Below are 24,248 nucleotides of genomic sequence, written 5' to 3' on the forward strand. Positions count from 1 at the left end.
TAGGTCGGGTTTAGATACAGACGTAGACTACGGTCATAATTTGTTCGTGGATTCGAACGAGAGTGAGTTCGTGGATTCGAACGTGACTAAGTTCGTGGATTCGAACGAAGGTGAGTTCATGAATTCGAACGTGAGTGAGTTCGTGGATTCGAACGAGTGTGATAGAGGTAGCGAGGTTGATCTTGGCATGACTGTGGCTGAGAGACCTAACTCTATCATTGACAGTGATAGCCAAACGGAAGGTGTAGCTGTCGAAAGTAACGTAGTAAGTATACGGGTACCTAGTACTAGTTACGGTGATGAATTAGGGTCTAACGTTTTGGATAAGGATAAGCTAGTCAAGTTGCAGAAAGCTAACCCAAATTTTTTAATGTGAGCTGGATGATGATCTCGATGATGTGTGTAAGGAAACTTTTTGTTTAAAGGACAAAGTTTTGTGTCATGTTCGTCCTGAGTCAGGTAGTGAAGGGCGAATCACAGAAAAATTAGTAGTTCCTAGGAAGTTTTGTGAGCTAGTTTTGAAGTTACCACACGATGAGCAAGGGCATTTGGGAGTAAAAAAACTTTCAAGTGTATTAGTAGGGCGTACTTTTGGCCTAAGATAATAAATGACGTGAAGAGGTATGCTTTAAGCATTCATGAATATCAAATTGCCGGGAAACCGATTCAAGTAATTCCCAGAGCTCCGGTGTGTAATATTCTTTCAGTAGGCGAACCTTTTGAGAATGTATTTATAAATATGTTCGGACCTTTGCCTAGAAGTAAGGGTAGAGATGATTGCATAACTAATCTTGAGTATTATAAAAACAATCTAAGAGATGTTTGGTAGCTAGCGGAGGAGAACGGAAGTGCTTGGCACTTAGCGAAAGAAAGCCCGAACGGAAGTCAAGGGGGGACTGAAGGAAAGCATGATCTTAGAGCAAAAGAGAGAAGTTTGTGTGTAAGAGGTAAAGTTTTAGTACTAGTCTCGAGAGAAAGTCCCTTTTTACCTTATAAGTTCGAAGGTCCTTTTTCAGTGTTAGAGGAGAGGGGAAGTATACATTATAGAATTAATGTGGGTAAGAGTAGAGCAAAGGCAATAAATGTAAATTTGCTTCAGGATTATAGAGAACGCCCCGTACCTTGGCCGCCGCCCGTGCCCTTGGTAATTGTGTCCCAGAAAGAGAAATTAGTTTTGAGAAAGACGCAAGAGGTGTTTTAGTCTTTCAAAGTTTTGAGCAAAGTTCAGAAAACGGAAAAAGTAAGAGAGAAGGATAATGTTATAGCAGATAGCCTCTCTAGAGTTTTCACAATGAGTAGCCTAATAACCGTTTTCTGTTATCGCACGACTGGGTGTGTGTGGAGAAGCGTGCGTGTTTGACTGGATTAAAGCTTTATGCAGAATTGTTCCCTGCTGTTTAATTCTTATTCCTCTTTAGAAAAAAATAAAATCAGTTTATTTCATTTTTTTTCTCTTTTGGGGGTGCGTGTGATGGTAATTGCTTCCTAGCAAAGAAAGATAAAGGAAAGGAGAACGCATTTTCGAGAAGTTCAGCTCGAGAAGTTCAGCAGTAAGGAGGCTTTCACGGGCGCCTGTTCTCGCGGCTGTTCTGGAATCGTCGGGCGTGTTGTGGAGCTCAACACGCACCAATGTGTCGGGAGAAATGCCGCGATTTCTGATGCAATACCTCGTCTAGATTCATCTAAGAACTTCCGGAAACCTCAGGAGTCTGTGACGCTCGCCGTAGGCCCCGCCCCCAGAGTGCCGTATAAATACGACGGACGAAGCAGAGATCGTCAGAGAGAGAGATCGTAGAAGAGAGACACCTGTTAGTCACAGAGAGATATCCTCAGTAAGAGCCACTGGTCAGAATATCAGTGAGAGATCAGCAGCAGAGATCGTCAGAGAGAGACTAGAGATGAAGGAACCGACGAAGGATCAGAAGAAGAGTTGGTTGGATACTGGTCTAGTCGTCTTCAGGAGTGCACGATCGTGTTATCTCGACGTCGAGCAGACTTCAGAGAAGAAAAGGTCCTGTTAGAGGTTTTGGGGAGTTCCTGCCTTACAAGTAGACTATTTTCTGCAATACAGAGTCAGAGGACGTTTGCAATCACCGTTTTCCTATTGTGAAGTCACCGCTTCGAATTGCCAAATTGACTAGCAAAGTATTGAATTGCTCACTGTTCCCCCAGTTCATGCAGTTGTAAGATTCTATTCTCTTTTTATGTAAATAGAGATACCATTCTGCATTTACCTATGTTAGTAAGCTTGTAAATAAACCTCTGTTATGTTAGTGTTTCTTTCTATATTCGTATCCCCAGTTTGCAACTGTTGGTGTTGACCAAATTTCTTTTATTTATTTCATATCGAACCTGAAGCGGGACCTCTCTCAGAGGCCGTAACATATATATATATATATATATATATATCTATATATATATATATATATATATATATATATATATATATATATATACATATATATAACAGAAAAAGTTACTGGAACGATTATACAAATGTCCATATAATCCGAATAATAAGTAAGAAAAGAAAACGGCCCCTCCTTGTCACGTGACACCTTAACCGATGCGTATCCGTAATGCCTGCGGTATTGGGGACATTCGGATCCCAGAGACAATCCCCCCGCTCCCCGCGGGCGTTGTAATAAGGGTGCAAACGCAGCAAAGGGGATTGTTAGGGTCAACTATTAAGGGCGAGGAATAGATGGCGATTTTCAATTGCACACAATCGAACGTTTCCCTTACATTTCGTTATTTACACGTTTTATTTTATGGAGGAGACTCAAAACAATAAATATAGGTGGAATAGGGTTTGGTTTAGGGGTGTAGTATAACGATGTAATGTCAAAATAAATGTTATCATCTACTATTCATATACTTTTGGTTCTCTTTAAATATTGCATGTTGGTAAAGTTTCGACTTATCATTCAGGTGCACGAGAGAGAGAGAGAGAGAGAGAGAGAGAGAGAGAGAGAGAGAGAGAGAAGAGTGGGTGTGGTTATAGGTGGGTATTCATCCAAAACATACCAGTATCAGCAGCATCACTATAATCACTATAATTCCGACACTCATAACTTTCATGTGCTATCACAGCGAATCTCCAATCATCTCCGAACTCCCTCCTCATGGTCCTAATCGAAATAGGTCAGAATCTTCCAACTTTTCTGGTGCCCACAGATACCAACTAATACTATGACACTACCTTGTTCTTTTCGCTTACTCGGGGAGTAAGCCTATACTCTAATTTGTTGTTGTTGTTGTTGTAGTTCTTGTTGGGAGGGTTATAAAACCTCCATGGAAAAGTCTAAAAAGGTCTGAAAAAGGTGTTTCGCGTCGAATTGAATATACAGGAATTTTAGGGACAGGCTATGTATGATTTATTTATTAGAATGCAAATGTAAAAAACAAATACCTTGCATATTAAACAGTAAGAATAATTATTTCTGTTGATAAAAATATAGCGTATTTATTTTAAAAGTCGTTGGCGAAACGATACGTTATTTGACCTTAGATTTTAGTACATGCGCCGAGTAAGCTGGAAGTCGGACTAATCCTTGTTTGTTACAGCTGAGAAAAGGATACGTTCAATCATCACTATCCCCCTCTCTAGTTAAATTCACCGGCGTTAGAAAGATTTAACAACCTCCATATATCTCATAAAAGATTTTAATAATAAAAATAAGACAGCTGAGAAGACAAACAGGAGTAATGAGGAGTAAGATAACGGAATGGCTAAAACTGCATCGCAAAGGTATTTACTTTATACTTTATACTAAAGTAAAATGGATAATAAGAAAAACTGTCAGAGAAAACAGAGGCATTAAACGGAGTCTGGTTGGTGTTTATGTAGAAGGAACGGAGTCGATAATGAACGTCACTAACAGCATGATTGAGTTGGAGCCACAGGAGCTTGGAGCAATCCAATAATCAGGAATTAATGGAGCCATTTAGCGCCTGCAATCTGCGTTGTCAAAGGCGAGGAGCAACTAACTAACTGAGAGAGAACCGAGCTGGCGGGATTATGAAGCAGCCATGAGCATATGCGATACGCAACAAGCCAAGTTTCAGACTTATAATTTTTTTTTTTTTCAAAAAGTTCCTTTTTGGAACTTTAGAAACAAGATTCTGACTCAACAAAATACGAGCAAAAGCAATCGAGTCTCCTGTCAAATGGTGGCCACAGCCGCGGCTCACGAAACTCAGCCACGGTCCGGTGGCAGCCTATGCTGTTAGTACATATAGCACTGCCAGAACTGCGATTGTGGCTAAGTTTAACCTTAAATGAAATATAAAATGCCGAGGCTAGAGGGCTGCAATTTGGTATGCTTGGTGATTGGAGGGTGGGCGATCAACATACGAATTTGCAGCCCTCTAGCCTCAGTGGCTTTTAAGATTTGACGGTGGGTATTAAAAGTCCGAACAGAAAAAGTGCGGACGGACAGACATATAGCCATCTCAATACGTTTCTCTAACAGAAAACTGAAAAAAGGGATGAATCAGTGCGAAATACAATGGCTTTGAAACAGGGCGCGACCATGTATCCGCTGACGCTGATAAGAGCAAGAGAAAGGAGAGCGAAGTCTCGCATGGTAACAACGAGGCCGAATTAAGTTCCGGCCTTAAGAACATAATCCGTCGCTCGCACGATACTGCAAATTGGATTCCTTTTATTGACAGCTAGAGGCCCTTTATAGCCTCATCCTTTCAATATACGATGTGTACGATGAGAAGATCGCTCCTGAACTGTGTATATTTGCACGAGTCCATCTGATCCCTACTTACTATATGGTCGAATTGACAAAGTGACTCATTGCTTTCAGAAATTCTGCCTGCAAAAATGATAACTCTTTTTTACTTCTTAGGGGTTCCATTTAAAGTGAATAGATACTAACTTAATATAGGTCAATATAAAAAGGTGTTTGAGCCAAATATCTTTTCATGTTTCACAGTTTTTTCATAATAAGGTTTGATCAGTTGTTTTTTATTGCTATGGCAGATCAACTGATTCAAGTCTTTATTAAACAGGTATCCAATCCAAGCAGCTTTGTTAAATTTTAAAAAAAAATATGTCTCGTCTTTCGTAACCTCAAGTTCTTACTTCCATTCGTTCATTTTAGTTTTATGTGAAAGAAAACTAGAGATGGCTATTTGCCTGCCCGTCCGCACTTTTTCTGTCCGGCCTCAGATCTTAAAAACTACAGAGGCTAGAGGGCTGCAAATTTGTATGCTGTTCATCCACCCTCCAATCATCCAACATACAAAATTGCAGCCCTCTAGCCTCAGTAGTTTTTTTTATTTTTTATTTAAGGTTAAATGTGCCATGATCACACATTTATCACCGCTATAGGTGCCAACAACACAAGTCACCACCGGGTCGTGACTGAGAGTTTCATACAACTGTATACGCTGTACAGTAAACTTGATGACTCCGAAGAAACTTCGTCGCATCTTCTACTTGTTTGTAGTGAACATCAGTTGCAGTGCGACTTGATTTTTTGATAATAATGAGAATGTGGGAAGCTGATAAAAGGGGCCGAAGGGAGGACAGATCACAGGAATTACGAGACAACGGAGACCTGATCTCAGAAATTACGTTACGAAAGAAAAGACAGACGACGGGAATTAAATACTTCACAAAGGACTTTTGTTTAAAGCCCTCTCATAATAATTGATCAAGTATTCATTCCTACGCTCATCGAACGTCAATTGATACATTAGTGAAATTGATGCAGGAAATAACACTCATATTTTAGTTAATCAATCTACTTTAGCTACATCGAGATGCTTGTGCAAGAACAACAACAACAACAACAACAACAACAACAAAGTAGCTTGTAGGCTTACTCACCGAATAAGCGAAAACGATGATTATTTTCAAAGCGCTCATCTATTTTTTGTCAATATGTTCTGTCGGTGTACTTATAAACGTCTATACAAAATAACGAAAACTGATAACACTGTATCGCCTTCAAATAAGAAAGAAAGATAAAAAACACAAAAAAAAATCAACAGCAATGTTCATAGTAATTATGCTAACATGAAACGCATACTTTTAATTGTGTGGTTGAAATAAACGCTTTGACAGTAGTATTGTAATATCAGTCACAAAAGCGCAGTCATAACATTATGGAAATTATTTCAATTGTCCCCTAAATTATTCAGTAGTCTTTTGTTGATCTTTTCCGCTGGAAAAAAAAATTAAACAGATGATGGATTAAAGGTAATCGAAAGCGGGGGGAATAATTAAAAAAAGTAACTATAACATAAATAGACAACCTTTCATTAAAGCGTATAGTATTATTAATTACTATTTGTTGATGAAGTTTATATCACACTAAATATCTGTGTTATTTCCATATAATAAAAAAAAGGAATGTTGCTTTATCGCAGGTGGGAGTACCCAAAGCGGTAAAGAATAATTATTTCAGCTGGTCATATGACGATAATGGATAAAAAAAAATAAAAATAAAAACTGTCAATCTGTATGTGTGTCTCTCACTGCCATATATCACTGTTGTAATCTATCTTATCTGTCCATGTTTTCAATATATATATATATATATATATATATATATATATATATATATATATATATATATATATATATATATATATATATATATATATATATATATATATATATATATATATATATATATATATATATATATATATATATATATATATATATTGAGAACCCAATACCTGAATCCTTTCCTCGTTGAGAGCAGTGTCTCCTAATCCCCATCGCTTATTCAAGATACCTGTTGTCACAAAACGGCTCAGAATACAGCTCTCTGTACCCATTCACTCTGTCCTAGCGGTGAGCCCAATCTTAAGACAAAAAAAAAATAAATAAATAATCTTCGATTCCATTCGTATCTTTCGTTTGTGCTACTATGGACCACCTCTCGTTTTTCATTCTACCCAAATACATTCGTATTTACAGAACATCAATTATTTTATCTATACGGTTCTGAACAGTGCTTTACAAAATTAACAGCATAATTCTCATGAATTCTACGGGCCGCTCTCTACGCCACAAACTCCTTCAACAAGCTCTAACTTTGTCACATAGGTCCGCGAATGCAATTTGAGTTGAATATAGAATTTAGGCCAAAGTCAAAGCGCTGGGACCCGTGAGGTCATTCAGCGCTGAACGGAAATTGACAGTAAAAGGTCTGAAAGGAGTAACAGGAGGAAAAAAAGCAGTTGCACTATGAATTAATTGTTAGGAGAGGGTGATAGTAAGATGGAAGAAAGAGAATATGAAAGGAGGGAAAGTAAACGAGGTGAAAGGGGGTTACACCTACGAGCCGAAGAACCTTAATTAAAAGTAATGCCTACAGTGCATCGCATAGGGTGCATTGACGGAACTATCTCCCCTACGGGAGCGGATGCAATGATTACCAGTTTTTATTTTCATCATAAATAATAAAACGCATGAATAATATAAACTAGCAATGATAGCATTCATTTTTCAATTATACTACTGAAAACTCATCGCTAAAAGAAGCTGCTTTATTTAGTGGATAAATCCGGGTTAATTGAGACATTATTTTCGGGTAATAGCTAATTTGGGGCAATTCCGAATCCAGTTCAAATGAGAATTTCGGGGGAACAGCGTTGCTGAAACCAACAGGGTTTATGTATGAAAATATATATATATATATATATATATATATATATATATATATATATAATATATATATATATATATATATATATATATATATATATATATATATATATATATATATATATATATATATATACACAACACACACAAACCTTTGCGGTGTGTTCAGTACAAGCCCCGTTGGGGATTGCCGTAAAAAAACATCAACAAAAGACTGTAAATGTTATGAAGATAATGACCAAGACACATAGCAAATTTTCCCGTCTTTATTGCCGTTCACTTCAATATTCTTTATTTTTATTTTTATTTTTATTTTCGAACTTCAAGTAAACAGAGTCTGTCATACGAAATACATAAAGTAAAATTCATGAAATACGATTACATTCTAGCCAGCTGAAATTCCGAACCATTACGATGAAGGTGCTTTCATGACATTAAGAAAAAACAAAGACAAAAATAAAGGGTTATGTAATAAAACAAGGCGTGACCCGACTTCCTGCTCGCTCGAGAAGCGTGCTAAAATCTGCGGTCAAATAGAGCGTTGTTTCACCAACGAAAATTAAAATAAATACAATATTTTTCATTAGAAATCATTTTCTGTAGTGGTTAACATGCGCATTATTTATTTCTTTACATTTTCATTCTAATAAATAAATCATAAATATCCCATCCTAAAATTCCAGTACCTTTAACTCAACGCGAAACGCATTTTTTAGACCCTTTTAGCCTTTGCTAGCCCCCACAAACAAGAAAAAGAACAACAAAATAGTTTGCAGGCTTACTCCCCGAGCAAACGAAAAATCATTTCGTTCTTTCCTGGAGTAGTAAAAGAGGGAATTGATGACACCAAACGAATACCAGAGTAAGAAATGGCTTCGTTCCCAACTACTTTAGAATTCTATTACATGCCAACGAAATTACTACTACTTCCCGCTCGCATCTGGAGCTCTGACCAAGCACACCAAGAATAGAAGAAGAAGAAGAAGGAGAAGAAGAAGACGTAAAGGAAGGAGGAAAAAAAGGAAAGTAATAAAGAAAAGAATATTAATAATTATTTTTCTATAACCATCGTCATTACCCATACCCTTATGACTTTCTGTAAATATATCGCATTTTGTAATCAACTATCATCATTGTAAATCAAGTGCATTTTACAATTAATCTCATCTTTGTAAATCTAGTGCATTTTGTAATCAACTAACATCTTGGTAAATCTAGTGCATTTTGTAATCAGCTAAAATCTTTGTAAATCGCCCACACCCACATTTTCCAGCCAAGGGGGGGTGGGGTGGTCAAGAACACCAGTCCACTTTCATGACTTGGTTAAATTCGCGAAAAAGGCTTCGTATATGATTGACGGTTTCTGTTTATTCTGGAGATTTGAAGGTGATAATATTAGCTCTCTAGTTCTGCGGAATCTTAACCGCCAAATTTAAATAAAACCCGGTTTCCTTCAATGTAATTTTCCGTGATGACTCGTTTCACGATTTCCAGACAGAGAGAGAGAGAGAGAGAGAGAGAGAGAGAGAGAGAGAGAGAGAGCTTACCTTACAGACCTTACATCATGTTCGGGTTGCCCCAGGTCCCTCAGTGTGAGGCACCTCTAATGTCTACCAGAGAGTTGCTAGTACATCTTCCGGTATATTTTGCATCTTCCAATCTTGGATGGTCTGGGATGCAGCTAAGATATTTGTCGAGCTTATTCTTAAACACATCTACGCTCACTCTTGTTATATTCCTTAGATGAGCTGGCAACGCATTGAATAGACGCTGCATTATCGATGCTGGTGCGTAGTGGATTAATGTTCTGTGTGCTTTCCTTATTTTTCCTGGTATAGTTTTGGGCACTATTAATCTACCTCTGCTTGCTCTTTCTGATATTTTTAGCTCCATGATGTTTTCGGCTATTCCTTCTATCTGTTTCCTTGCCTGAATTATCATGTAGCGTTCTCTCTCCTTTCTAGACTATATAATTTTAAGGATTGTAGTCTTCCCAGTAGTCAAGGTCCTTACTTCTTCTATTCTAGCTGTAAAGGACCTTTGTCACTCTCTATTTGTGCAGTGTCCTTTTGATAGTGTGGGTACCATATCATATTGCAATATTCAAGTGGACTACGAACATATGTTTTATAAAGCATAATCATGTGTTCAGCTTTTCTTGTTTTGAAGTGCCGTAACCACATTCCCATTTTTGCTTTACATTTTGCCAGTAGAATTGCTATTTGATCGTTGCATAACATGTTCCTATTCATCATCACACCAAGGTCTTTAACTGCTTCCTTATTTGTGATTGTCTCATTATTAGGTCCCCTATATGCATATAGCTTTCCTTCTCTGTCTCCATAGTTTATTGATTCAAATTTATCAGAGTTAAATATCATCCTATTTACCTCTGCCCAATCATATACTTTCTTAAGGTCTCTTTGTAGCGCGTTCCTATCTTCATCACAAGTAATTTCTCTACTTATTCTTGTGTCATCGCCGAAACTACTCACTACCGAGTCCTTAACATTACTGTCTATGTCTGCAATCATAATAACAAACAGTATTGCAGCTACAACGTACTTGTGGCACACCGGAAATTACCTTAGCTTCATACCGATTTCTCATCGTTTGCAATAACTATCTGTTTTCTGTTGTGTAAAAATTCATTTAAGACCATCTTCCTCCTTTCATCCACTATAATGGAATTCTTCTAATTTCTTCGCTAAGTATATGTCGCTACCATTGTCAAAGCTTTTGCCAAAGTCTAGATAAACCACATCTGTTTCATTTCCCGCTGTTTCATATTTTTGTGTATGTTTCTCGCCGTGGACTAACAGTTGGGTTTTTGTACTTTTTCCGGGTACGGAAACCTGTTGTCCTCTATAAAACAAAATTCTTTTTTAATTAAATGTTTCATAATATTTTTCTTTTATTACCCTTTCATACACTTCATATAGGATGATTGTTTTTCAGTCCTAGAGAGGAGAGATAGAGCGAGAGAGAGAAATAAGTAAGTTTGTTTTTTCTCAAGAGAGAAGAGAGAGGAGAGAGAGAGAGAGAGGAGAGGAGTATAAGTAATTTTTGATTGTTTTGCTCCAGTTATAGGGGAGAGAGAGGAACGAAAATGAATGAATAAGTAGTTTGGATTTGTTTTTTCTCTCTATAGAGATAGAGAGATAGAGAGAAGAGGAGAGAGAGAGAAGAGAGAGAGAGAGAGATATATAAGTTTCATTGGTTTCTCAAGAGAGAGAGAGAATAGAGAGAGAGAGCATATAGTAAGGTTGATTGTCCTCTGAGAGAGAAGAGAGAGGAGAGAGAGAGAGTAGGAGAGCGAAAGAGAGAGGAGAGGCATATGTAAAAACATAACGTTTAGCACCAATTGAATTAACACAATCAAATCGACTTAGAACCCCTAAAAAAAACAAATGTCAAAATCGCGGATATTCTATTTCTTACACATGCGTACTTACCCATGTCAATCGGAAGAATATCTATCTCATGCTTTCCATTCATACCCAGTTTCCTCCCAATTTGGAGCCCTATGCATCAGAAACACGAATCGCATCAAAAACAAAGATCCTTCGTCATATCCCTTCTTCCGCTGCAGGATATTATCTAGGAACTCTGTGAGAGCGAGGAATTTTTTCACTTCCCCAGAGAGAATTTGGTTCCGAAAGAGCTGTGTAGACTCTGGAGAGCATGTGATGCTCGCGGCTATAAGGAATGTGTTTTGCTCTTCTTCTTATTCTCTATATCGTATAAGCCTTTCTAGAGCCGCCTCTGGTTGTTCGTATGGTGACCCGTGAATGGAGGGCCCTCCTGAAAAATTACATTTTTTCTCAAGATTCCCTTTTTAACCTTTTGCTTAGAGGAAATTCTTTACGATGTCAAAAACTATATTGTTCACTTCTGTCTTCGAAAAGTGCTATCTCATGTTTATCTTTTGTTTTTCCTTTATTTTTTCGTAAAGACACTCCTGAACGCCCTTCTGGGCCGTCATAAAGAGAGGAGGAGAGAGAGAGCAGAGAGAGAGAGAGGAGAGAAGAGAGAGAGAGAATTTGGAATCTTTGTATATGGAACTGATTAATTTTCCTTCTACCAGTGATTGAACATCAATAATATAGATAAAAGAAGAGAGATAGGAGAGGAGAGTAGAGAGAGCAGTAGAGAGAGGCGAGAGTAGAGAGAGAGAGAGAGAACTTATAGGAGATGAAAGAGGAGGGATTTTACTCATAACCCAGGCGTGTAACGTACAAAAATACAGATTAGAGAGAGAGAGAGAGAGAGAGAGAGAGAGTAGGGAGAGAAGGAGAGAGAGACTCTCTTTGGCTGAACCCTTCACGTAATCTCCAGGAGGAATTTTGCTTTCTGAGAATGCAGGTCGGGTTCTTGAGGTCATCCCTACAGTCTAAGATCTGTTGGAATACCCGCCTACCTCTGATACAATGCCTGAAACACGCCCGACTGGATCTGGAATCGGAATTTTTTTTGTGAAGCTGTCAGAACAATTCACTCAAGCTTCACTACAAAGCTTAACATAACCCACGCTCCATCCCATTATCGTACTAGATTCTTATGTTTTTGAGTGCTAATAGTAATTCACATCAAACCGTGCTTTGAGTTTCCTAGGCTAGTCGCCTTACGAACGCTCATGAAGTGGGAGGTTGATACCCCGTCACAGGCTGTGAGAGAGTTCACATGGGTAGGGATCTATGTTCCACATCTCCTGAGGTATACGTCTTCAGAAGAGGAGAAATATCGTCCTGCTGATGTAGACTCTCAAGAAGAGACTGAGAGTTTTCTAACCCTGTGGTTGGCTTATCAAACAGCCGAAAAATTCAGACGTCGTAGGACTGACTAACATCAAATGCACGTTGCTGTGAATCTACTATATGGTCTAGTTGTTTCTGTATTTAGTTTTAGTAGTACTAATTTCGGGTGTCTTTAGGTTTCCCTTATCCGTTTAGTCCGTGATGAGTGTTTTTTTTTATTTGCATAAGTTTATCGACACGCACTGTGTGTGATATTAGCGAAGGAGACAATGTCTAAAAGGGGGGGGTGTAAACTGCATTCTTAGTAAAAGTATATCAGTAGTTTAACCAGACCACTAAGCTGATTAACAGCTGCTCCTATAGGACTGCCCCGTGATGGATATATATTTTTTACGTGCTAGGAACCAACTGATTACTTAGCACGGGACCTACAGCTAATTGTGGGGATCCGAACCACATGATATAGAGAAATAGAATTTCTGATCACAGAAATAGATTCCTTCTGATTCAACATTGGGCAGAGCGGGGAATCGAACTTGCGACTACGAATCGGTAGGCGATGACGTACACGCACGCGTCCAACGCGTACCTTGCACTTTTTTAAATTCTTTGCTTTTGTTTTGTTTTGTTTGTATGGTGATTTGAACGTTGCTATGAACATTGTTTATTCAGCACGACCACGGCTTTACGGGGTGACTCCGACCTACGTCAATAGTGACCTTCTATCGCCAGAAATACAAATATCCACACCTCAATGGAATTCCGAGAATCGAACCCGCGGCAACGGGTGGCAGGGCAAGTCCATACGATCAACTGCCACTGAGGAGCTTTCGAAACTCTTACTCTTATTACAAATTGTTTTAATGATTCATAATTCATTCGCTTCGGATTTGGTGTATAAGCTCCTTAAATATGCTTTTTATTTTGTTTTTTTCCCCTCTGTTCACACACGCATGAAAAATTTTCATACAACGCATGAAAAAAATTTTGCATAACTTGAAGATACACTCTACTATTTTCACTTGGATTCCTTCGCTCGGTTTTATGAAAGTTGCCTGGTGGCCACCGCCCCCCCCCCCTCCTTTCGTATGGTTTCAGTTAAATTAACTCCGTCTCGAGGAGATCACACCCGATTTTTTGTGGTCCTTATTATTGCTTCATTTTTCCCACCGTTATCAAGAACCCTTCATTAGATGAGACTGCTGTGGCTTAACTCTCGGTGCGTTGACCCCTGTTCCCTCAACTTGATGATTGGATGTCATTTAGTTTGATTCGCCAATTGCGTCTCGTCTCTCTCTCTCTCTCTCTCCTGTCTCTCTCTCTCTCTCTCTCTCTCTGTGTGTTTTTTATCTTTGTATTATGTGTTGCAATACTAAATTGTCTCTGATTATTTAGAGTATTTTTAAAGCATATTTTATTTAAACCGATCCCTGATGATGTTGAGGTTATTACTAAAGTAAGGAAATAAAAGAAGTTTTATGAATTTAGAGCATTTCCAGTCCCATTCTGCTGATATGTATAATTATAATATAGGATATTATATTATATATATATATATATTATATATCTATATATATTATTTATATATGTTATATGTATATATATAGACTGAATTTCTCTACACCTTTATTCCATATAGCTTTATTTTTAAATCATCGACATTTCCATGGGCATTTTATGAAAGCAATATCTTCGATAGTAGCTCGTAAGGATACACGTGAGAATTGAAGACAAAAGGTGAAATAATGGAAACAAGTAAAATGCGCCGAGTTCTTCAGATAAACTCTCGGCCGAGTCGCGGTGGTGGCTGTGTTGCAGACAGCCTATAGTGGTGGCAAGACGCACAATTCATGGCTAAGTTTTATAACCTCTAATAAATAAACATTTAGCTAGAGGCTGCAATGAGTGTGTGTTTTGATGATTGCGGGTGGCTTAAAAATACCATTTGAGCCCTCTGGACCTCAGTTGTTTTCAAGAGTCTAAGGACGGACAGAAAAACTGCGGCAGGGCTGACCAAAATAGCCTTCTGAGTAGTTTTCTTTTACAGCAAACTAAAAAATGTTCCCGGCATAGCATCTTACATTGCTAAAATTTCCTGAAGATCGACGATTTCTCTTCAAGATGACTGGCGTAGAATAATATAGGTCGCACTCGGGGCCGAAATTAAAAAAAAAAACCACACAAAAAAAAAAAAAAAAAAAACCAGAAAACATTTTCGCCTCCGTCTCTTCTCATGTGTGGAATGGCGATGACCAAGGACCAGTCACTCAGTCTCCATTTTTAATCTGCATTCTTCTCTATGTGCGTCCCTTCAGCTTCTCGGCTTGATAGATTGTCTCGCCTTCTTTTTTGTAGGAACACAATTAATACCCTTCTCTCCAAGGGAGGTCGCGGAAGTTCTCTCCTCCCGCTAATCATGGGATCGTAACCTTTTGAATGTTCCAGGATCCCCAATGACTGCCCGTCCCCCTTTTGCTCAGTCCCCTTAATCCTATTTGTTTGCAATATAACTTAATATCCTTACTTTAATTAAACTTCAGGTATGAAATAGCTAGAATGAATGCCAAGAAAATCAAAGCGTTTAGTTTTTTATATAGTTTTTTTATTAATTTACAAATTTACCACCTGTGATCACTGACACTTAAAAATCAACAATACAATACACAGAGATTTCAAGTCCCTACCTCAACATGCGGTTCTCATACACCCCTAAGGTGCTGGTCACCACCCCCTGTCTAAGATATCCCCTGCTCTATATCGAATTTTTATTATGCTTGTATCTAAATCAATAATTCATCATTTACTCTTGGGGAAAATAGTGTCTGTATGTGAAGAATATTGTCTTTAACGAGAGGACATACGTATCTTAGAGAACGGTTTACATTGGTCAGCTATATTTTTATTTTTTTATTGTAATTCTGATCCTATTTTTGATAAGAATTCGGGGAAAAGACAAAAGGTTTACCATTTGGACTAGAAAACAATCTTCATTCTTTTTACACAGAGTTTGACCGTAATTTTATACTTTTTATACTCCATCGATTTTTAAATATTACGTCGTTATCTTATTTGAAAGATTTCGTCGCTCCATATCATGCCGTTGGATTCAGAAAGCGATCTACTCAGCGCGCTCCATTTAGTGGATCTGGTGCGGTTTTACGGTTGACTGAATCTGAACCATTGCTCTGCTGCCCTTTGGCAGTCCACATCCACAATTATTCATAGCGTACGTCATATGCATACCGTTGTGAAGACTAAAAGGTTAGCTATAACCTGCATTCGAATGTATCATTGTTTGGATTGCTCTGGCCATTACTAGCTTACGAAAACTGTATTTATATTTTGCTTTTGCATTCTGTGAAATGAGGAATCGGCCAATCACTCCATATGATTACTAAGAACAGCTACTTATTAACATTGCCTTCCTTTGCATAAATCAATTAACATTCCTTTCAGTCTTATAATACGAGAGGGACTAATTATCATTTATACTTGTGAATAGTGTGATTTTACTATGGAAGTTTTTTCAAATCCATGAGGCTGAGATAACTTTGACCATGTTTACTACTGTAGCAGCATCTTGGTTCGTGAAAGAAGGCGAATCATATAAAGAAAAAAAAAAAAACCATATAAATCATTTTGCACGACACGAAGCCATTCTGTAACAGAACGTGCCTACAAGAGGCTCTTCTTCCTTCATAATACTATTATTATTATTATTATTTTATTATTATTATTATTATTTTTATTATTAATTATTACTATTATTATTGTTACTGATTATCTTATTATTATATGATTATTAGTATTATTATTTTATTCGTATGCCATAAACGTAAAGCACATGCAGTACAACATAAACGAAATAAGGTGGACACTTACCTTGGGGATCATATGTGAAGATTACCTTAAAACAAACAAAAACTGTAAATATCATGAGATAATTATGCCAAAATTCAGTCCTAAGATAAGACAACCCCCCCCCCCAACCCCCCTCCAAGACCCTTGTGGGTCCCTGTCTAGGAAAGATCCCAAATAACGTGTCTAACTAGAAACGACAATTGAATTAATAGGACTATAAACAACGTGACGTTATAGTAGAGAGAGGAGACACATAGCTCCGGACATGTACACAACAATTTATTATTATTTCTGCACATGAGGTATGCTTCTCAGTTCCTTTTACTGGACGCGGATTCATTCATTACTTTTACTTTCAGAGTTAATGCACGAGACTGAAGATCATAACATTAACAAGATAATGAAACAAGGACGGCGTGATTCCGACTCCAGCTCACTCGGGGCGGGTGCTAAAATCTACGGTCAAAAAGAGCGTTTTTTTTCAGCCAACGAAGATTAAAAATAAATGCTCTATATTTTTTTTAATTATTTTTTCTGCACCATTTAGCAATGCGCATTATTTATTAGTACATTTTTCATTTCTAATAAATAACTCATAATATGCACATCCCCTACAAACTCCTGTATCTTTAACTCAAACGCGAAACACCTTTTATTTGTAGACCATTTTGTAGGCTTTTCCTACCCCCCACCACCCCACACACAAGAACCAACAAACAGCAAGAACAACAACAACCAGAGTGTTTGTTATGCTGACTCCCCGAGTAAGCGACAACTAACAATCCAAAGTAGTTTGTGAGTGCATTTCTAGATTTTCCATCTTTATTACTATTCTTGCGTATTGCATAGATAAAATATTATATATATCATATATAATATATATCTAAGTATTATATATATATATATAGTAGATTATGTCTATTCTCTAGCTGCCTGAAGAGGAGGCAACTTCATGTGTACACCAGGACATTCATTTGTCTTCGTTATGCATGGCTTTTGGGGGCGTTTTTGAGTTCCCGTAACCCCCAACTCTATTTGACTTCTGATTATTTAATTACGAAAAAAACTCTTCCTCTTTTTTGTTCTATGTTGTTTCTAGAGATGAAATAGTTATTCATGGGATTTCTGGATGTCTGAGCGGGAGTTTTTCTAAGTATAGAAAGTGGGTGAAAAATTATATTATCTTAGAGCTCGAAAATTCCTTCAGGGGTAAAAACACACACACACACACCACCACAACACACAGATAGAAGAGAGAGAGAGAGAAGAGAGAAGAGAGAGAGAGAGAGAGAAGAGTCGTTATTTACTTACGGGTCCTTACGCTCGTTTCGGTTGCCCCAAGGTCTCTTCAGTGTGAGGCAGCCTGTAATGTCCTACCCAGAGAATTGCTGATATGCTTCTTCCCGGCATATTTTTTTGCATCTTCCAATCTTGGATGGTCTGGGATGCAGGAGAGAGAGAGAGAGAGAGCAGAAGAGAGGAGAGAGAGAGGAAGAGAGAGAGAGTCAATTTTTCACACCCCGTCTCCTGGTCAAAAGGTGATTGGATCAAACTCAAGAAATGTATTTTAACGTCCAGAACACTATAATACAAAAATTCAGCTTTGTCCCTATTACTAACCCATTGTTAAGAGAAATAATGTTTTTTTCTTCTGCAAAAGAAAAACTCTGACAGGGCTATTTTTCTTTCCGTCCGCACTTTTTTCTGATTCGCCCTCGGGTCTTAAAAATTCCTGTGGCTAGAAGGCTGCAAATTGTGTGTTGGTCTCCACCTCTCCAATCATCAACGTTACCAAATTACAGCACCTCTATAGCCTCAGTAATATTAACTTTTTTAGGGTTAAGTTGGCCAAGACTTCATATGGCCCGGCTCTAGTTACGGTAATAGAGGCAACGACCGGGCCGGTTTGAAAGTTTTCATGGCCCGGCACATTTATTATTTCTTGTTTTGCTTTACCGTCCACTCTGAACTATAACTTATTGCTTTAAACGGGATTGATTTACCTAGTTTTTTAACAGTCCTAATCTCGAGGTAATAAAAATGAAAAATAAAGAAATTAAAAATGCCGATGGTTGTGTTAAACAAAAACTGAGCCGAAAGTTTCGTCGGCGCATAGAGTTTTCTCTGTACGCGTATGTGCTGTATTAAACTCTCAGGCAAACGGCTGGTTGTGGGCCTCTAAATGTTTAGCACCTATAGCGGTGCAGAACGAACGATCATAGCCTAACTTTTAAGCCTTAATAAATAAACACTGAGGCCTAGAGGGCTGCAATTTTGGCACTTTTGAAAGATTGGAGGTGGGTTTGGATCGACATACCAACTTTGCGCCCTGTAGCCTCAGAGTTTGTGACGCTTGGGGGTGGCGGAAACTGGCGATCTTTATACTTTTCTTTTGAGAAACGTTAAACTGGTAATACAGAACCCAACCCCCGTTCTTCTCACATAGTCGATCGAACCCCAAACATGATTGAACTCTCAATTAATTTCCCCTCCACGGCCTCATGATAGAGTCTTTGATGGTCCTAACGTTAATTACCTGAACATTCTCTCAAATTCCTGCACCTGTAGAGATACAATCCTACAGCTCTTTTTTCTAATTATTTTAGATTTTGAATTTAATGGTGATGTGGTTCTCTAAACAATGGAAATCTGTCTGTTTCATATACACTGAGTACGTTTGTTATTTTTCATTCATTGCTTTGACTCGGCAAAATTAATTTAAGAAAGAAATTCTATTTTTGTTTCACCCGGAACCCAAACATTGTCATATTGCTGTAGTAAATTCCTGAGAATGTTTCGTTACATTTATCAATTTTATCGCTGTTTTACAGATCAGCTTCTAAAAGAAAAACAATGTTGCACGTCCATTTGTTTTGAGCCTATGATAAGTCTCATACTGAATCCTTCAGACCAAATATATTTCACGTCAACCAAAGACTAAAGCTGAAATTTTTTCCTCTGACATAATTACGGACTATTAACGTTGTATAATTACAAAGCGGATAAATCCCCGATAATACAGTATTTCTATATCTTTCTAATAAAAAAAAACGAAGACCCTCAACTATACTGAAATACAGACAATATATATTCTTTTCTACGTCAATACGCAACGAGTACAAAAAAGCTCTTCACGCGAGATGAAATGTTCATGGGAATTGGGTGCATATATTTTGAACTTTTTTTTATAGTTTCCTTGCTTCTTCTGGCGCAGGATAAGATTCGATTTCGTTTATTAAAGATATATATCATAATAATTACCGCGAGACGAGAGAGAGGAGGAGGAGAGAGAGAGGAGAGAGAGAGAAGAGTATTATGGATAGGTCTAGTACTTTAATTCCTATGGAACGTTGCTCTCTACAAGGCGAAAGATGAGTAGCTAGAACATTATAGCCAAGAACTGTTTGCAAGAGTCTACCCACGACCACAGTGCCTTCCTATACTTTAACTTGTTGCCTGAGAAACAGATTTCTCTTTGCAAGTTCAGACAGGCCATTCGAACGGAAAGTGCCCGTCCATTTAGCCCACCAGCGAGAACCCCCTAACCCTCTGAAAGATTCGCGTATTAACGAATTACATTAGACATTTTTAGGATGTAAGTTAGTTCACAAGTGAAGGCCCTGTTTCATTGATTAATGATAGTATCAAATTGTACAGAGAGCTATGCTTATAATCGGGATTCTGGCCATGTTTGTTATCTTCATTTTTCGACAGATATTCGCCCAAGTTCTCTTTGAAGATAAAGCTTCTCGACGGTTTTCAGCAAACCAATCGCACAACATAAACATCATTGCTTAACCAAACACACGACGATAACATCCTTTTTCTTTTGCCTGTCTCTCTCCATCCTCTCCTCTCTCTCTCTCGTCGCTCTCTCCGTTCTCTCTCTGTGCCTTGAAACCGTATCTCTGCCATAAAGGGAAAACACCAAGAGAGGGAGACGAAGGCAGAGGAACAGAGTGCATGGTTTATTTGTGTTTTGTTTGGGATTTGTTAGTGTTATTTGTAGTGGAACACAAGAGTAGCTGAAATTGTGATGCGCATTTAGCTGTTCTTGTTGACCAGTCTGGTTTTTATCTTTAAACGATGGTGGATGTGTGTGTAGTTATTAATTTGTTTTTTTATTTTTTACACTCGTACAATTGGGATCTGATGCTAATGTCCACTTACAAACTTCTTCCTACGTAAAACGAGCTTAGTAACCCAAACTTTCCTCAGATGATCTATATATTTTGAATAGTCCTTATTGAATCAGCGATCGAGTTTATATAATCATTGTTGGTGTTCTTTCATCACAGAACTTTCTTGAGCACTATTTGACTTGATGATCTTTCCTTCCATCAGACTATTACTTGAGTAAGTTTTGTAATCTTTAATCATGCAACTCGTCAGCCTGATGATCTTTCACTAACACGAAACCGAAACTGCTTCCGTCTCTTCTCATGCGATTTTCGTACTTTTTATCTTTTCTTTTAGTTTATTTTTTCATTAAAAGTAGAGCGATTTTTTTCTCCTGTACCCTCAAACAACCTCCCTGTTTGTGAAGTCTAGTAATCTGATTACTTCTCCAGCAACAATTCTAAGATGTTTTTCGCTTATTTTATTAGGGCTTCGAAAAAAGTAATATCTGGGCTTGCGTCTGCTAGTCGTTTTTAGCAAGAATTGACTAAGAGATTTGTTTTAGACTTTTTGTATCTTTGTACAATTTAACTTCATATGTCTTTACCAAAAATGGAGAAAAAATAAATGTCCATATGTTAAACCGAAGCCTCCCCAACAATGAATGATAGATCATATAAAAGATAAAGCTTAATTCACAAAGTATTCGCCTTACAAGAGGAAAAAAACCCCGGGGGGGGGTTTTTTTTTTTTTTTTTTTTTTTGTTTCAGTTTGAACCTTACAAAGGGTTAGGAGGATCATTTAATATAATTCTAGACATAAATGCAATATCTTAAGTATTACGCTATGTGGAAGGGAATAATATACTAATTATAATAAGAGTGTTTCCCTATTTGTGTTTGGATATGATATTAAAGAAAATTCGAAGCTGCGCGAAATATTTCGTTTATTGCTGAAAAGTGTAATTTGCCATCATGTAAATCTTTACAAGCTACAATCTGCGTTGCAAGATACAAAGGACTCGTCTTCAAAGCAAGAGCCAATGTATCGGATACCGTATACCCTTTTATTGCCCAGGCCGAAGGTTATCTGTGGATTTGTTCTCTATTTCAAGACTCATGGTACCTAAAATAATAATATTAAGTTAGTCACATATTAATGGATTACAATGCCCTCATCTGTATCTATAGAAGGCAGAGAGGCAATGAACACGATTTCTATACTACGTCTGCTAAAACCAGACATTGACACTAGGCTGAAGATGGGAAATGAGGAAGACTGAGACGAATGAAGAGGATGAAAGGAGATAAAAAAAAAAAGAAAAATACATTACCGGCCGAAAAATAAACTTTCTCTAGAAAAGAAAGAAAACAAAGCTCTCACAATAGAGACTTTTAATACAACCTCAGTTGATTACGCCACAGAAAAGGCGTCGGTTCCTCAAAACTGACACACGAAAGTGAGATGGAGAGGAAGAGTTACATTGTGCGAGTTTTCTGTTGATGGATTTTCTTCATTAGAATGATGGAAGGAACTTTAATGGGGGGGGCTGAGGTTTGTTTTTTCATTTGCATTCTCGTTGGGAATTTTTTTGATCGGTCCCATACGGGAGGAAATTAGTAGAGTATTGCTACTGATTTAACAAAAGATTTAGTGAACAGATCTCTCTCCTCTCTCTCTCTTATACTCTCTCTCTCTCCTCTCTCTCTACTCTCCGCTCTCTGACAAAGTGTCCCGTGGGTACATTACATCCCTGTCATGACATAACATATTTTCGAGTCGAGAGCAGCAGTTTAAAAGACAGCAGCAAGAAGGCCACTTAAACACTCCTCGTTTTTTTTTCCACGGGGCTGTCAAATTGCAAATGGAAACTTATCGCGAATTATCAGGACTTAATTACGTCGTGTCGAACAGGGGGGGGCAGTTTTTTTACAGCCAAAGAGAATATGAAGTTTGTCTACTGATTCCAAAGGACAACATTTGCCTGTCCTCAGGGTTTCACTCTACTGGCTATTTCGACGATGGCAGCCTCCTGACGTCGTGGGTTTTTGTGTATTTCTGTAAATCATTTATTGGAATTTCTTCCTTTTTTGACGATTTGAGAATACCCAACCCAAGATTAACGTGTTTATATACAGTGGCAATACATCGTTTTATTGGCTTTAAATGTTACACATTTCAGAGTTAACCTTTTTTTTTTATCAATATTTAAGATGAAATTTAAAAAAACAAGGATGTGCATGCAATTCGTTATTAGCCTAATCTATTCTAAAGACGAACGCTGTGTAATGCAATCTAATGTGGACACAATAAAAAGATAAGTAATCATCAACTCAGGTCCACATCATATCATAGGAGCACGAACTTTTAATTGCAGATTTGACTAAGTTCTAAAATACAAATCGTCTTTATAATGAAAAACTAATTCGTAATACTATGGAACATCACTCATCTTTTGGCTCGCTCTATTCTTCTTTTACATGTAATTGATTATGATACGGACACATTTTTCATTTTCTATAATACTGTGATGTGTGGTAATAATGGTAAATATTAAAAAAACGCTGTTCTAAGAGTTATGAATTCCGGGATTACCTAATCTACTTTCTCTGGCCTGAGCTCGTCCGATGCTTAGAAGTGATCGGAGAGAGAAAGAGAGAGACGAGAGAGATAGAGAGGAGAGAGAGAGAGAGAGAAGTAAGGCTATAATATAAGAGATTTTAAATCATCCCTATTGACTGGAGTCAAGCAAGAGCCTTATCCCATGTAATGAACACAGTTTAAAAGGAATATCATTGATCTTGTTTCATCAGTTCAAATAATGGAAATGTTCCTAAATTTTAAGTCTTGGTTTAGTTAAACTTGTGGCATTCATAAATGAAAGAAGTTGTTATCTAAATGTAAGCGACAAAATTATATATTCAGATTTTTTTATGTTTTTGGACGTACGTATACTAATGTAGTGTTCTGTTCGGGTTAAATCTATGTTTTGTTTTTTGATCGTGTGATAATCCGATAAATCCCTGATTACCTATTTGAAAACTTTTACCCTATTGACTAATTAACCAACTGGTTATTTTTTGATTCTTGTTACTGAAAACTTTCTCTTTCGTTGTCTTTCATTTGGTGCCTTGACATGTCTTAGTAAAGACGAAAGCCCTTGGATTTCTGACTGTCCTTTTCCTTGGTCTTCGCTTATTTAATGATCACGTGTAATCCACTGTGCTGTTTTAAACATAACATACATACATTACTACATACACAACACCACACACACTTAATATATATATATAATATATATATATATATATATAGAGATGTATATATATATTATTATATATATATCTACCAATCGACATTTTCTGGAATCTCTTCGATTCCATTTGAACAGGGAATCGAAGAGATTCAGAAGGCTCTCTGTAGAGACATTTTTTATGTCTATACCCATAGTATCTGTGGATTTGTGCTCTATTTCAGACTCATGGTACTCTCTTAATAATAAATAATAATAATAACTAATAACACTATATGGAAATGTAGCAATGACCTCATCTGTACTATGAAGGCATTTCTGTTTGCTGTTTTGTTGTTTTGTTCTCTGTTAACACGCCAGAATAGACAGTTGGCTATACCGAATTTGCCCAAAGACTCCGCTTACCCTCTGGCAGGTTGTAAGTCAATCCTTGTTTCTATTTTCTATCTGTTGTCCTCGTGATCTTCTCCTCTTAGACGAAGACACTTCTCGCTCATATATATTTCGTCTCGTTTCACTTTTGTATTTCAAATCTCTTCATAGTTCAAACACGCACAATTTTTTATTCATTCAATTTTTTATGACCTATTAGTTTATTAATTTACCTTTTTATTTATC

The sequence above is a fragment of the Macrobrachium nipponense genome, chromosome 10, assembly GCF_015104395.2.
Source record: "Macrobrachium nipponense isolate FS-2020 chromosome 10, ASM1510439v2, whole genome shotgun sequence".
Classification (NCBI taxonomy): Eukaryota; Metazoa; Arthropoda; class Malacostraca; order Decapoda; family Palaemonidae; genus Macrobrachium; species Macrobrachium nipponense.